This window comes from Triticum aestivum, chromosome 3B, assembly GCF_018294505.1.
Source record: "Triticum aestivum cultivar Chinese Spring chromosome 3B, IWGSC CS RefSeq v2.1, whole genome shotgun sequence".
NCBI classification, from domain to species: Eukaryota; Viridiplantae; Streptophyta; class Magnoliopsida; order Poales; family Poaceae; genus Triticum; species Triticum aestivum.
In genome coordinates this window covers 773,911,228-773,924,701 of record NC_057801.1, presented here as the reverse complement: position 1 = coordinate 773,924,701, position 13,474 = coordinate 773,911,228, and the positions used below count along the sequence as shown (strand labels likewise).

Sequence of the window (13,474 nt, the reverse complement as noted above, 5' to 3'; positions counted from 1 at the left end):
GCGCGTCTTCGCGAATCAACCTGTGGTTGAGTTGGTTAGGTGGACAGTGGTATCCCCAACCCACCAGAATTTAAATCCCGATACTTGCATTATTCCTGGATTTATTTAAGGATTTCCGGCAATGCGCTTGCAGTGGGAGGAGACGTTCCCGTCGACGACGAGGCGTCTACGGTGACTTCGTAAATCTCAAGATGATATGCCGGCTCAGTTTCTCGGAGGTGCTCATAGGGATAGGGTGTGCGTGTGTGCGTTCATAGGGATGAGTGTATGCGTGTGTATATGAACGCTTGTGTCTGTACTGATGCTAAAAAAACCAGCGCGTGTGGGGATGGGTGCAGCGGCATTATGCCCAGGAAGAGTGAGATCGACGGTGGAAGCGCGGAGCAGGCACTCGGGTGGCGGCCGTCCAGGCGCGGCAGCAGCAGCGTGTATGACAACGAATCTGGCGCCGCAGAAATGCTCGACAACCGGCCCGGAGCACGCCCCCGTGTCCGGCCAGCGCGCATGCTGCACAGAGCACGAGAACGGTGAGAAGGGGTTGTGCCGGTTATTGCCATTGGTGCTGTGTGTGTGTGCAGGGTGGTGCAGAGAGAGAGAGATATGGTTGATGGGTGAGAGGAGGGACAGGGGCGGAGACCGGAAGGGGGGGGGGGGGGGGGGGGGCGAGCAGGGGCTAGACCCCCCCCCCCCCCCCCCCCCGCGCAACCGTTCGCACCCCCAATGAAGTCGTAGCAGGCGCTAGTAGTAGTATATATGTATATAATAGGACGCGTTATCACTCGATTAAGATTTAAAGCCCACAATTTAGTTCTGTAGCTTTACCAGGAGCCCAAAATACAACCCATTAGCCTATCATGGAAGGCTTCTGGCGTCCTGATTGGCCTTTTAATCTATCCGCCTAGAAAGTGCGCGTCGCTTTTCACCGATCAATCGATCTGGCGCAACTAGGGCACCTGCTGCCGCTCCATCTTTCGCAAAGCACGCCGCCGGTTATCAGCTGAGGCGCTGCGATCGACTGCGTCAATGGCTTGCCGCTTGATCCTGCTGTCTATAGATCACCAACTTACTTCCGTTGAAGCTAAAAGGTACCCAGATGTGCTTATCCTATCGCTAATGGTGAAGTACCTTATTTTTGTCCAATTAACATGTTTGTCTGGTTAATTAGCAACTTTACATGTCAGTCTGGTTAGTTAGTGACCTGTATATAGGTCAATTTTTTCCAAGTTAGATGTAGCTTTTAAAAAAATTGGGCATAAGTGTGAGAAAAAAGACAACGGCAATACATATAGTATCAATTCGTTTGTTGAGCTTCATAGCTGTGAAGCTCAATTTAACTAGTAAGGCCCTGTTCGGATCCCCTCCGCTCCCCAACTGCAGCTCCGGGAGCGGAGGGAGCGCCAGCGCAATCAGGCGGAGTGGCTCGAACCCAACTCCTCGCGCGGAGCGGAGTTGACGGTCTGGAGAGCTACCGAACAGGCTTTAAGTACCCCATCCGTATCAACATATAAGACGCTGTAGTGTCCACAAAGTCTGATGTTTTGATACAGAAGAAGTATCTAACTATAGTATGGTGTGAAACAGTATCCAAAGCGGGTTATGCCTAACATGAAACAAAGAGAATGGTAGATGTTTCGTGCCTGTGTTGTGAGACGCCTCTTTGTAAAATTACTATGATTTCTACCTTAATACATAAACACACAAATATCATATGTGTTCTTGAAAATGACCATAGCTTTGTTCGCCCCCCTCATGTTCAAATCCTAGCTCCGCCCCTGAGGAGGGAGGATTTGGATTGGTCTATGTCTTCGTCTTTTATAGGTTGCTCGGAGTAAGAAACAGGTCAGCAGAGCGTACATGTTCCTCGTTGCTTCGCCACGAGGTGCCTGCTCTCGACTAAACCTCATATAGAGGTGAAAGTGATGTAATCATGTTTCCCGACTCATAACCTCGGTACAGAGTCTACAGACACCGCTGAAAGAACTACCGCCGAGTTCAACACAAATGTCATAGCAGTTACCTAGTATTCTGAAGACGCAGCGATCCTGAGCTGTGACAGAACAAGGAGCATCAGCAATCACAACAGCGGTTACACGAGGGTCGCGCTTGCGGTGTAAACGAAAGTAAGCTTCATGGTAGGTTTCATGGTGGCTGATTGTTCCCAGATGCATCCTAGTCCAAGCAGCATAGCACGTATCCAAATTCTCGTGATTTAGATTTCTCTCTTTCTCTGATATATTCCATTTATAGATGAAACTATTCCGACAAGCAACAAGCAGTTGGGAATGATAAGCGGTCTACAAGCAAGCCAAGCGAATATATTGAGCCAAGGCGAGATCCAATGCTCTTAAACAAGGGAAGGATGGTGGTTGCATTAGGTATCCATCCAACAAACATTAGAGCATCTACAGCCGGACTTGGCAAATCCGACCTGTCAAACACCTTCAAATAGGGCTTATTCCTATCGATTCGATGATCCCTATACAGCACGGTAAGCGATAGTTCATTATTGGGTACAGATAGACTGGCAAAACAGCAGTAGCCACAGATACAATTCTCAAGAAAAATGGGAAAGATGTAAGAAGAACGAGAGGGGGCCTTCAGGAAAGAAAATGCAAATGAAAGAGAATTGTAAAAATTTCCTAAAAGCGGTGGTTCTTTTCTTGATGGATCAGGTAGATCCATATGTTCTCGGGGGTGGGGGGGGGGGGCGAGGTGTAGTGCAGTCTGGTTGGCGCATCTGTTTTGGGTACAGAGGGTCATAGGTTCGAATCCTGTTCCGTTAGCATCTCCGATCCGAGAGTTGGGTTGACTCCGTTAGTTTCGGGTGGGAGCCGGGCGGTAATGGACCTACAACCCTTGCTTGTGAACTAGCTGTAGAGCTAACCTTTGTTGTATTGGTTTGGTGGTTGCTACCAAGACGATTTCTTTATGCCCATCAAAGAACCTCGACATGCTAATCCACGAAAAACGATACGAGAAATGCGAAAGAACTCAACTGCAGAACAAGGGTGACCCGTGAAAATACCTCGGTTTCTTACTCGTGCAATTGAACTCTTTGTTGGCAACTTGGAAAACCTATAACAACGTGTGTCCCGCATATCAGTCGGAAGATCGGGTAACAAAATTCGGAAACTTTCGTCTTAATTCATATTTAGCAGCGAGCAATCTATGTTTGTGATCTCGTATCGTCGCTTCTCCAGCATCTTACTTAGTCCCCCCCCCCCCCCCCTCATCTTTTAGCAAAAATCCGCCCCACTGTAGTGAAGTCTCATCTTTTGTATTGGCACAAGTGACAATAGTCACAATGAACCTTGGAATATGCTCGAAGATCTCAAAATGATCTTCCAGTTCCGGGGAGAATTCGCAGAACTCCGTTTCCATAAAGAATTTGATGGAGTTTTCCCATATTTCTACTAGAGAATCTAACATAGACATTACTGTAAAGATTCTTACCAAAAAATGGTACATTCCATACCCTTGGAGAATGCTTTGTCGTGCAAAGTCACTGATATATCCAGTGTCTTTTTCGTACCCCAAGAATGGATTGGATCGAAACGACTTTCCTACTTGAAAATAGGGGGCCCTTTGTGTCTGTATGAATCTCCGACCGCACAAAATGTCCATAGAAAATTTTCCAAATTGGTTAGAGGCAGCTTTTGCGTATTGATCTTATTTGAAACAATCCAGGAACTTCCATAACATTGGCGAAGCAAGGTTTCTACTGATTAATGCGTTCCACCCTATTGATGCTAGCTAATGTTACTAAAAGCTTAGATGAAGAAAGAGCTTCCGAGCGAAGGCGTGTTGGCTTTGGTTGTTGGCGTGGATTATCTTGTTAAGCTCTGTAGAGATGGTGAGCGTGACGAAATGACACCACCATCACAGAAAGACGGCCATCAAATGGATTTGCTGGTCTATGATGACTAAGTAGAAGCATCCGTTCCACATAGGTGATTTTCATAGAAGCATAGGCGCCAGCTCTTCTCAAAAGAATTATGTTCATAGGCTTTAGCGTCAAATAACGTTTGTTTTGCTTTGAATTGACATAGAGAAATATTTCTCGTGTGCCTTTAATTCAGGAATCGGTGCTACCGGAGAAGAAAAGGGGTTATTTTTCCTTCACTGCAATAAGAGTTGATTCCCTTGGTTGTAGTTCTGGATTGATTCCTTGTATTTCACATATTTAGGGTTGGTTAGGAGAGAGAATCAATGTTTAGTTTTTCTAGAAAAGGAGGATGACCCCCGGCCTCTGCATCTGGGAGATGCATGCGGCCACTTTATTGATTATTCTCGAGGACCTTACAAAGTATTACAACAATAGGGTGAATCCGCCATCTTGGCATCATATGCCACTACTCCTATCCATATGATGAAGGGGCGCTAGCTGGGCCAAATACACAGTCCACTCACCTGAGCCTATCATCAAAAGCCAGAAACCCCAGCCGAGCCATATACCCGGTCTGGGGTATGAACTGGTCTAACGCACTCACATGTGTCGTCGCCGCCATCTTCCACTGGTCCGTCTTCAGAGCAGATATTGACGCTTCTACCTTGTCAGGCCACTCTGCCATCGATGCCACCATGACGCCAGACAGCAACCCCCTCCTGCGCGAGTCCAGCACCGCGCATCGGGTGCTGAGACTCCACTGCACCACGTCGCCGAGATCCGCCATCATCAACGTGCAGGAGGAAGCACCGTTCCATAAAAAAAGCCGCCCACTGGTCCCTCGAACCCGTGTACGCCTCCAAGAATGACTCCCCCAATGAGGAAACGACACCAACACGCCACCATCATCTGATCTACTGATCTAGGGTTTCCACCGGAGGTAGCGGATAGAGGTTTGGAGCTTCTCCACGGCGAGGCCTTCAAGAAGGTAATGACACAAAAGAGTGCGCCAACGTCGGTCTTTGCATCAAGCCGAGAACTAGGTTTTCACCCGGATCCGCTGAAGGAACCTCCATCAAGCATCGTGTGCACGGGTCGCCGCCGGTCTGAGTCGCCGCACATTGAGGTCGCACCGGCCAGATCAGATATGTCCGGAGGGCAAACCACACATGGCGCGGAACCAACCACCAGGCCCTCCATGCCGCCAAGGGCCAGAGGCGCCGGGGCCTCCACCACGCGCAGCCGCCCTGCCACACATGTGGCCCAGGACGGCCAGCACCGCCGCATCCTGCCGACGGTGCGCGCCCACCAGATCCGAGCAGAAACTCCCCGATCCGCCGCCAAAACAGTCAGCCGCCACTCCACCGCGAGGAAGAGAGGAGGGGGCCGCCGCTCCCTGGGGCCGCCGCCCCAGCATCCAGCGCCACCGCGCCGTAGAAGAGGCCGGAGGGACAGATCCACGCTGGCGTGCAGCTCCGCGTCGCACGGCGCGCCGTCCAGGGCTGACCTCCATGCGTGACGGGAGAGAAAAGGCCCGCCGCCGCCGGCAGCCGCACGGGCTTTGCCCGACGACGGCGAGAGGGAGGGAGCAGAAGGGGGTGGCGGCGGCGGGGGGGGGGGGGGGGGGGTAGGTCACCCGAGCCGCCCCCCTGGAGAGCGACGCGGGTGCACTGCTGTTTTGGCCGACGTAGATGCAGTGGAGCGCGAGGTTGAAGCAAGGAGGATCGACAGACGGCGGATAGTCAAAATCTGAGTAGTCGGAGTTCACTAGGTTCTACCACTGTTCGGCCCAATCATAGTCAAAATTTGAGTCTGATCTGGCTCAGAAGAAACGCTAGCTATATGCTTAATATATGCAAGTTGAACATTGTTTTCAGGGAGCTGGGCAAAAGGAAAAGAGGCTCCTCGCTAGACCACCGACGGCACATGAAGACAAGATTGCAGGGGGGAGCCGATGGAGCTATTTCTGTCAGGCGATGCTACTCCCCTTCGTCGGAGGTAGGACGTCGCTGCCGTGCTGCAAGTTGGCGCTGGCATGGCCTTCATGCTGCAAGCTGATGCTGCGACGACGGCTCAACTCCTAGTGCTGCCGGAGTTTGCTACGCAGGGGAGGTTACATGTGCGGTTTTCTGTGATGAGAAGAAAGAAGAAGGAGAGAAGACCATATGTTGTGTTGACTTCCATCAGACGGCTAGAGAATTTCATATCATTCGCTTCAAGAGGCGGATGCCTTTTGCTTTTCGTACATCCAGATGGCGCCTAGCAGCCACTTATAGAACTGAAGTAATAATCCTACACCTACGTAACCAATCCACTTATTTAGACCTCCTAATCTAATCCTCTCGCCCCCTCTGATTTTCGCGAGGTGGGGGCCCGGGTAAATCTTTCTTCCAATTAAATCTTGACAAGTCAGCTTTTACGTAGGTGCAGCAAAGCCCGGACTAAAGATAGGGGGAAGAAAGGAGAGCAACTAGTTAACGAGCGCTCTTTCGGGAGCCTCGCAACGATCAGCGTCACTTGGCGATCTCAGCCATTCGCCACGTGTCGCGCTTTGGGCGCTTCCTCCGGATTTTATTTTTTTATTTTTCTGCATGCGTTTCGGCTTTTTTTGCGTTTTTTTTGGGTTTTTTGACGTTTTGGTTTTCCACCGGTCTTTCTTAGCTTTTCGACCGCAAAACGCGTTTTGTTTCTTTCGTGAGAGTCACATTTTTGCTTCTGCAAGAGGCACAGTTTTGCTTTCGCGAGAGTCATGGCCGTGCCTCTCAGAAACGAAAAAAACATATTTTTTGTTTTTTTCTTTCGCGACAGTCACGGTTTTGCTTCCGCGAGAGTCACGGTCGTGCCTCTCGGAAACAGAAAAAAAAACTTGTTTTTTGTTTTTTTTCTTTCGCGAGAATCATGGTTTTGTTTCCGCAAGAGGCACGGTTGTTCTTTCCCGAGAGTCACGGCTATGCCTGTAAAAAAAGCGTTTTCTGTATTTTTTTTCTTTTGCGGAAGTCGCGGTTTTGCTTCCGCGAGAGGCATGGTTGTGCTTTCGCGAGAGTCACGGCCCTGCCACCTCGGAAACGGAAAAAACGAGTTTTCTCTCTTTTTTTCCTTGCGCGAGAATCATGGTTTTGCTTCCGCGAGAGACACGGTTGTGATTCCGTAAGAGGCACGAGTGTGCCTCTTCCTGAAAGGGAAAAAATCCATGCTCTCAGTTCGGTTTTTTCATCTTTTTTTCATGAAAAAAAAGTTCGTCAAAACCTATCAACATTGGATCTAGTTTTGAAGATCTCGACGCAAGGAATCTAACGGTGAAAGCGGTTCAAGATTTGAACGCATGGTTAAGGGATAGAACGTTTTGAATAAACAGATCCTACGAAAAAAGAAAAACTTTCAGATTGCAGCGCGTCACTTGTCGCAAGCTGGTGAAGTTGGAGTGATCTTTACAACAGAGTACTCCTCAACTAGTGATTTCGGGAAGAAGGTGGCCACCCCCGGCCGGGCCAAATTTGGTCGGGCCGCGCTGTAACATGAAAGGACTGCGTGTGAAGGCCACCCGATCCGGCTGCATCAGACGACGCGCTCACGTGGCCGGCGGAAGTTTCGGCGTGCCGGAGGAAGACCAACCCAGTGGCCAACTTTCCTTGCACGCCTGAGGCCTGACGGATTGAAGCTACTGTCCCTCATCCAAACATCCACTACGCCAAGCACATGGTGGCCACGAGCCCCACGGTCGGAAGGGCCGCCCACGTCACGCGGGGCGCCTTAGCAGAGGACTAGATCCCAGCAGCGGCGGCGGGTGCAGCCGAGCCGAAGGGTGCAAATGCAAATTCCGGGTCGAGCTCGTCGGGGTTGGTTAGGCTCGCGCTGGGTGGGATGGTGGCCGCCCCGTCGGACGGCACCAGCGCGTGGTCGCTGGGCCCAGGGACGGGAGCAGCGGCATTATGTCCGGGGAGAGCGAGAGCGCCGGTGGGAGCGTGGAGGGGGTGCTCGAGTGGCAGCCACCGTGGCGCGGGCACGCGGCTGCAGCATCAGGTACGGCGACAGCTCCGGTGCCGCGGAGATGGTCGACCCCCGGATACTTCTCTCATCATCGCACAGAGCACCTCCCATCATCGCACAAGTGCGGTTGCATCTCGACGCGAGGCAGCTGATTGTTCCTGGATGCCTCCTAATCCAAGCAGCGTATCAGGTATCAAACTTCTCGTGCTTGATACTTCTCTCTTTATCTGGTAATTCCATCTGTGGGTGAAACTACTCTGACGAACACGAGCTATGACAAGTAGGAAGTAAGTAAGCAGGCAAGGCCGCTAGCATGCCAAGCGAATATATAGTGCTAAGGTAATTCCATCTGTTTGTGTTTCAGTTAGATTGATCTTCTAGTCATCACTTCACGTACCATGCATCTGCGCAAAATCAAATTTATACATACAAAGTATCAGAATTTAAAATAGTGATGCCCGTGTTGTGAGCCCCACATACGGGTCTAAGAAGTTGGCGTTGTAGATAATCGTTTCACGGGATCTCTGGTACACCTACAGGCAGATCCTTACAGGATTGATGTTACTGACTAAGTTCCCAAACTATGTTTGGTGATTAGGGAGGGTGGGGTCCATCAGTTAAAATAAGGAAAACGTTCTGTTTAAGCCGGCTGATTTCTCATTTCTCTAAGTCGCCTCGATAAATCGACACACCCCGAGTGGTCATCTTGGTAAGCTATCAACAAAAATTGCAATCAACAATAAATCGACACGAGTCTGGTTGGAACGACGCACCGCCCCGCCCCGCCCCGCCCCGCAACCTTATCCTTTCCCAGACCAAGTCGTCCTCTTCCTCTCAATCGCCACAACCGATCCCCTCTCTCCCCACCCCCTCTGCCGCCTTGCTCTCTTCTCTTCCTGAGCGCCTCTGCCTCTATTCCTGACCTCTCCCACCGACGCTCAGCGAGCTGCTGCTGCTGCTACAGAGGGTGCCTCTACGCTGCAATGGCTGCCACTCGACGGGAAGCCGTAGCTGCGAGGGGAGCGATGGTGCGCATGGTGTGGGTGGCCGCGCGGAATCCCGCGGGGCGGGGCAGCATGGTAGTGGCCATCGGAGCTGCAGACGACGACGGCGTCTGAGACGGGTCGCCACTCGTCGCACATGCTGCAATGGGGAAGCTGAGGAGAGGAGCAGCGCAACATCGGGCTGCCAGTGCTCCGTCGCCACCGCGTGCTGCGTCACAACATCTTCGTCGCCACCGCGTGATTCGTCGCAGCGCCTCGCCGCCGTCGCGTTGTGCTGCAGTGAAGCTTCGCCGGCTCCCATCGGGTGCGGCGGGGCTGCAATGAATCGCCAGTAGAGCTGCGGTGAAGTGCCGTGACAGTCGTTGGCGTCGAAGCTGCAGCGAAGCGCCGTGGCGGTCGTCGCAGCTCCGGCGAGGTTGCAATGAAGCGCCATGGAAGATGCAGTGAAGCGCCGCGGCGGTCGTCGGAGCTCCGTTGAGGTTGCAATGAAACGTCGTGGAAGCTGTAGTGAAGCGCTACGGCGGTCGTCGGAGCTCCGGCGAGGTTGCAATGAAGCGACGTCGAAGCTGTAGTGAAGCGCTGCGGCGGTCATTGGAGCTCCGGCGAGGTTGCAATGAAGCGGCATGTAATTGTATGGATTTGATGATTTGGTAATGAGATACCGGGCTGCGGAAGAGGACATTTGTGGTCCTACAGGTCATTATCGTGGATGCGTGCAGTCACGACCGTGGATATTGAGGGGCTTAGATTTGCTAAGTCCGGCCATAGATGCTCTAAACTATTGGATCACCTACCCTGAACTGTGGTCATACCTGGAAAGTTACTTACTTTTCGAAGTGGCAAGGAAAGAGCCTTTTCCGCTAATAATCATTTGGAGATGATGAAGCTAAACTTTGTTGGTGCACATTCTGAAGGACCAAGAAATGTTAGCGTACAGACTTCTATTATGGGGTTGCAATTGCATGTAGTGCACTTTATGGTGTTCATTTTTTTTGGAAGAGAAGTTCAGAACCTTTTTATATTCACAAAGCCGCTAGCGGCAAGGAAACTGATGTACCTTTTCTGGTCATGCATCTATAGGAACCGAAAAGAGCTTAGTACCAATAATTTTTTTGAGGAGCACTGTTTCTTGAGATCTAATCAGATGCACATAATAGGTGCACGCAAAGCTATTAGGAATAGCATGATTGCCCTGCAACGGCAAGCACTGCACTCATGGCCGTCTAGCGGAAGAATCGACAGTCAAACTAGTTACACTAGGAAACAATCATACACATGCTTTCTTTCGTTTGTTTGGAATTTCTATACAAACCCGAATCTTTATTACAAGAATGACCCAAATTCTCTCCACATAACCCGAATCACAAACGAAAAAAAGGCTATATAATGTAGGTCCTGAGAGACAATTTACCAACTCAAGGGTGAAATTTACAAGAGATAACAGAAAACTTTTCGAAAAAAGTAGGGAAATTTTATGGTGCATCATAATACACCAAATCGCGTGTATTATATGGGCAATCTAACGGATTAAAATAACTGGGCCTTTTTGAGCCCAACGATATTTTCGACCTAAATTTTTTATACCTTTAATCGGCCCAATTAAGTCCAGGGGTATTCTCGTCCGAAATTTTTCGATTAAATTAATTGCATTAATAAAACACTTCATTATAGAGGTCCAATCAACGTGCGTACTCTTTTGAAATTGGTTCGAGCGGTTCGTCCTCTCTCCTCCTCTCGAGCCCTAACCTCGGCGCCCTCGATCGCCGCCGATCGCCTCCGGCGCCCTCGATCGCCGCCGATCGCCTCCGGCGCCCTCGATCGCCGCCGATCGCCCCCGGCTCCCTCGATTGCCGCCGATCGCACTCGCCGTGTCACTCCTTCCTCCTGCTCCTACTCCCCCCTCCCCCCTCCATCGGAAGTCACCCCACTCGGGTCGCGGCGCCAGATCTTCCGACGAGCCTCCCCTCCTTCCCCGAGCAGACGCCACCTTCCCCGACCCGAGAGGCCACATCATCCTCATCGACGTGCATCAACTTTCTCATGCCGGATCTTCGCTCTAAGTGCCTAGCCATCTCAAATCTTTGCTGGTCCCTTATGCTTATAGTACCAATAGGGGTCGGATTTGGTTAGGGTTTAGGATATGTCATGTGAGGTTTAGGGTTTATGGTTTCAGAAAGTTGTGACGAGATTTCTATTGAAAGGGAGTGTAAGTTGGATTTAGCTAGGACATGTTGATTTAGTTAGTTAGGGTTTATGGTTTTAGAAAGTTGTGACAAGATTTTTTTTTCAAAGGAAGTGTAAGTCGGATTTAGCTAGGATATATTAAAGCACTTGGTTAGGGTTGTTTGCCATGAGAATTTGTTAGCAGATTTGGATTCAAAGAAAGTTATTTTGGATTTAGTTAGGAGATGCTTTTGAATTGAGTTCTCACATATTTTGGATTTAGTCAGGAGATAATTATTTTTGTATGGAGTTTGGAGACATTTTCGAGTTAGTGACGAGATAATTTGGATTTAGTTAGGTGATAATTTTGGATTCATTTAGGACACAATTTTGAATGGAGTTTGCAGATAATTGATCTATCAGGGTGGATCTATCAGGGGACTTGAAAGATTCGTGCACCTTGGATTTAGTTAGGAGATCATCAGTTACAACAAGTACAATCAATTAAATATTTCTGGATTTAGTCAGGGAATATTTTATACTTACTTACAGCTTTTGAAGGACTGAGTTTGGTACATGAATCCTATATGAAAAATTAAATCAATTATTTAAGCAGAGTATTGCATAATTATTATGTATGCTATCCATCCGTAACATTGACTATCTGTTTTCGTTGGCAGCATAACGACATGGATGATAAAGGCAACGATGGCAAAAACTTGGGGAATACAGGCAAGGATGACAAGGACATGGGTGACAGACGAAACGAAGGAGAAGGAATGGATGGTATGCGCACGGATGATAACGATAATGAGGATGCAGGCAAGGATGGCATAGACCTGGATGATGTACACATGCAAGGTAAAGGAATTGATATTAAAGGCATGGCTGGTTCAGATCTGAATGAGTGTATGGAATACATAGAGATTGTGAAGAAGACTTTTAGGACTGAGGAAGAAGCCTACATGTTCTACGTAGGCTATGCGAGAAAAAAAGGGTTTGGTGTTAGAAAGGATGATCTGAAGTACAGGGGTCCGGGTCCGAAACAAAATGCATATAGAAGGACATACAAGTGCTGCAAACAAGGATGACGGGCCCTTAAGTACTTTAACAGAGCTGATAGAAAAAGAACACCGAGGGGTCTTTCTCGGTGTGGGTGTCTCGCTCTTTTTCAGGTTGAGCTACAAGATAGTAGTGGCCTCTGGTTCGTTAAGAATTTTGTGGACAAGTATAACCATCTGTTTGTCCCTGCTGACCTGACTCCCTACTTATCGGCTCAATGTAGAATGACTGATGCACAAAAGGCCAATGTCATCGAGTATGTTGTTGGTGGACTTCGAACACATCAGATTATGAATGTAATGGAGAAGAATGTCGGAGGTCCCGACAAGCTTGGATTTATATATCGAGACCTATACAACCATGTTTCAATCCAGAAGAAGCGCAAGATAGAAGGCAGTGATGCTAGATATTTGCTCACCTATATGATTGCACAGAAAAAAGCTGACCCGGGATTCTTTTTCAAATACACAAAAGACAAAGAAGGCCATTTGAGGAACATATTCTGGGCTGATTCACAATCCCGGATTGACTATGTTGCCTTTGGTGGTGTCATGGTGTTCGACAGTACATACCGGTCTAACAAGTGCAGGCTTCCGTTTGTTCCATTTGTTGGTCTGGACCATCACCGCAGCACAGTTTTGTTTGGGGTCGGTCTAGTGTCAGACGAGACAGTTGCATCATACCAGTGGCTTATTCATGTATTTTTGGAGGCAATGTCCCAGAGGGCACCCATTTTAGCAATCACCGATGGGGACGGTTCAATGGCTAAAGCAATAGCTACTGTCTGGACTGGAACAGATCATCGTTTGTGCACGTGGCATATCAAGGAGAATAGTGTGATGCACCTCCACAAGAAAAGGCTTGAGGAATTTAGGGAATTCATTTACCGTCGTTGGGATGTTGATGAGTTTGAGAAAAGATGGGAGGCTTATAAGGTTCAGTTCAAAATAAAACCAACGGGAAAGAGGTCGTCATGGGTTAACAGGATGTACGAGCTGTGACACAAATGGGCTGCTGCGTATACAAAGGGTAGATATTTCCTAGGCTGATGTGTAATCAGAGGAGTGAGTCTCTCAACTCAAGGCTTCATGTGCACCTGAACAGGAAGATGCAGCTTGTTGATTTGTTGCAGCATGTTGAGCACTGTGTATCCATAACGCGTAAGAATGAAGCAGCATTAGACACAATAGCAACACATACGATACCCTTCACTAAGATGAATGCACACCCTTTGGAGATTGCTGCATCTTATATTTATACAACTGTGATGTTTACAAAGGTAAAGCGTCAGATTTTCGAAGGGACAAATTGGAAGGTCATAGACCGGGTAGCATGTGATGGTTTCGTCGTGTTTGGAGTTTTGCGCAAAGCC

At 49.1% G+C, this 13,474-nt stretch overlaps 1 pseudogene; it reads right to left on the bottom strand.

Moving 5' to 3' along the window:
* Nucleotides 1-3,204: 3,204 nt before the first annotated feature.
* Nucleotides 3,205-5,086, bottom strand: LOC123067871 (60S ribosomal protein L5, mitochondrial-like; annotated as a pseudogene).
* Nucleotides 5,087-13,474: the final 8,388 nt, after the last annotated feature.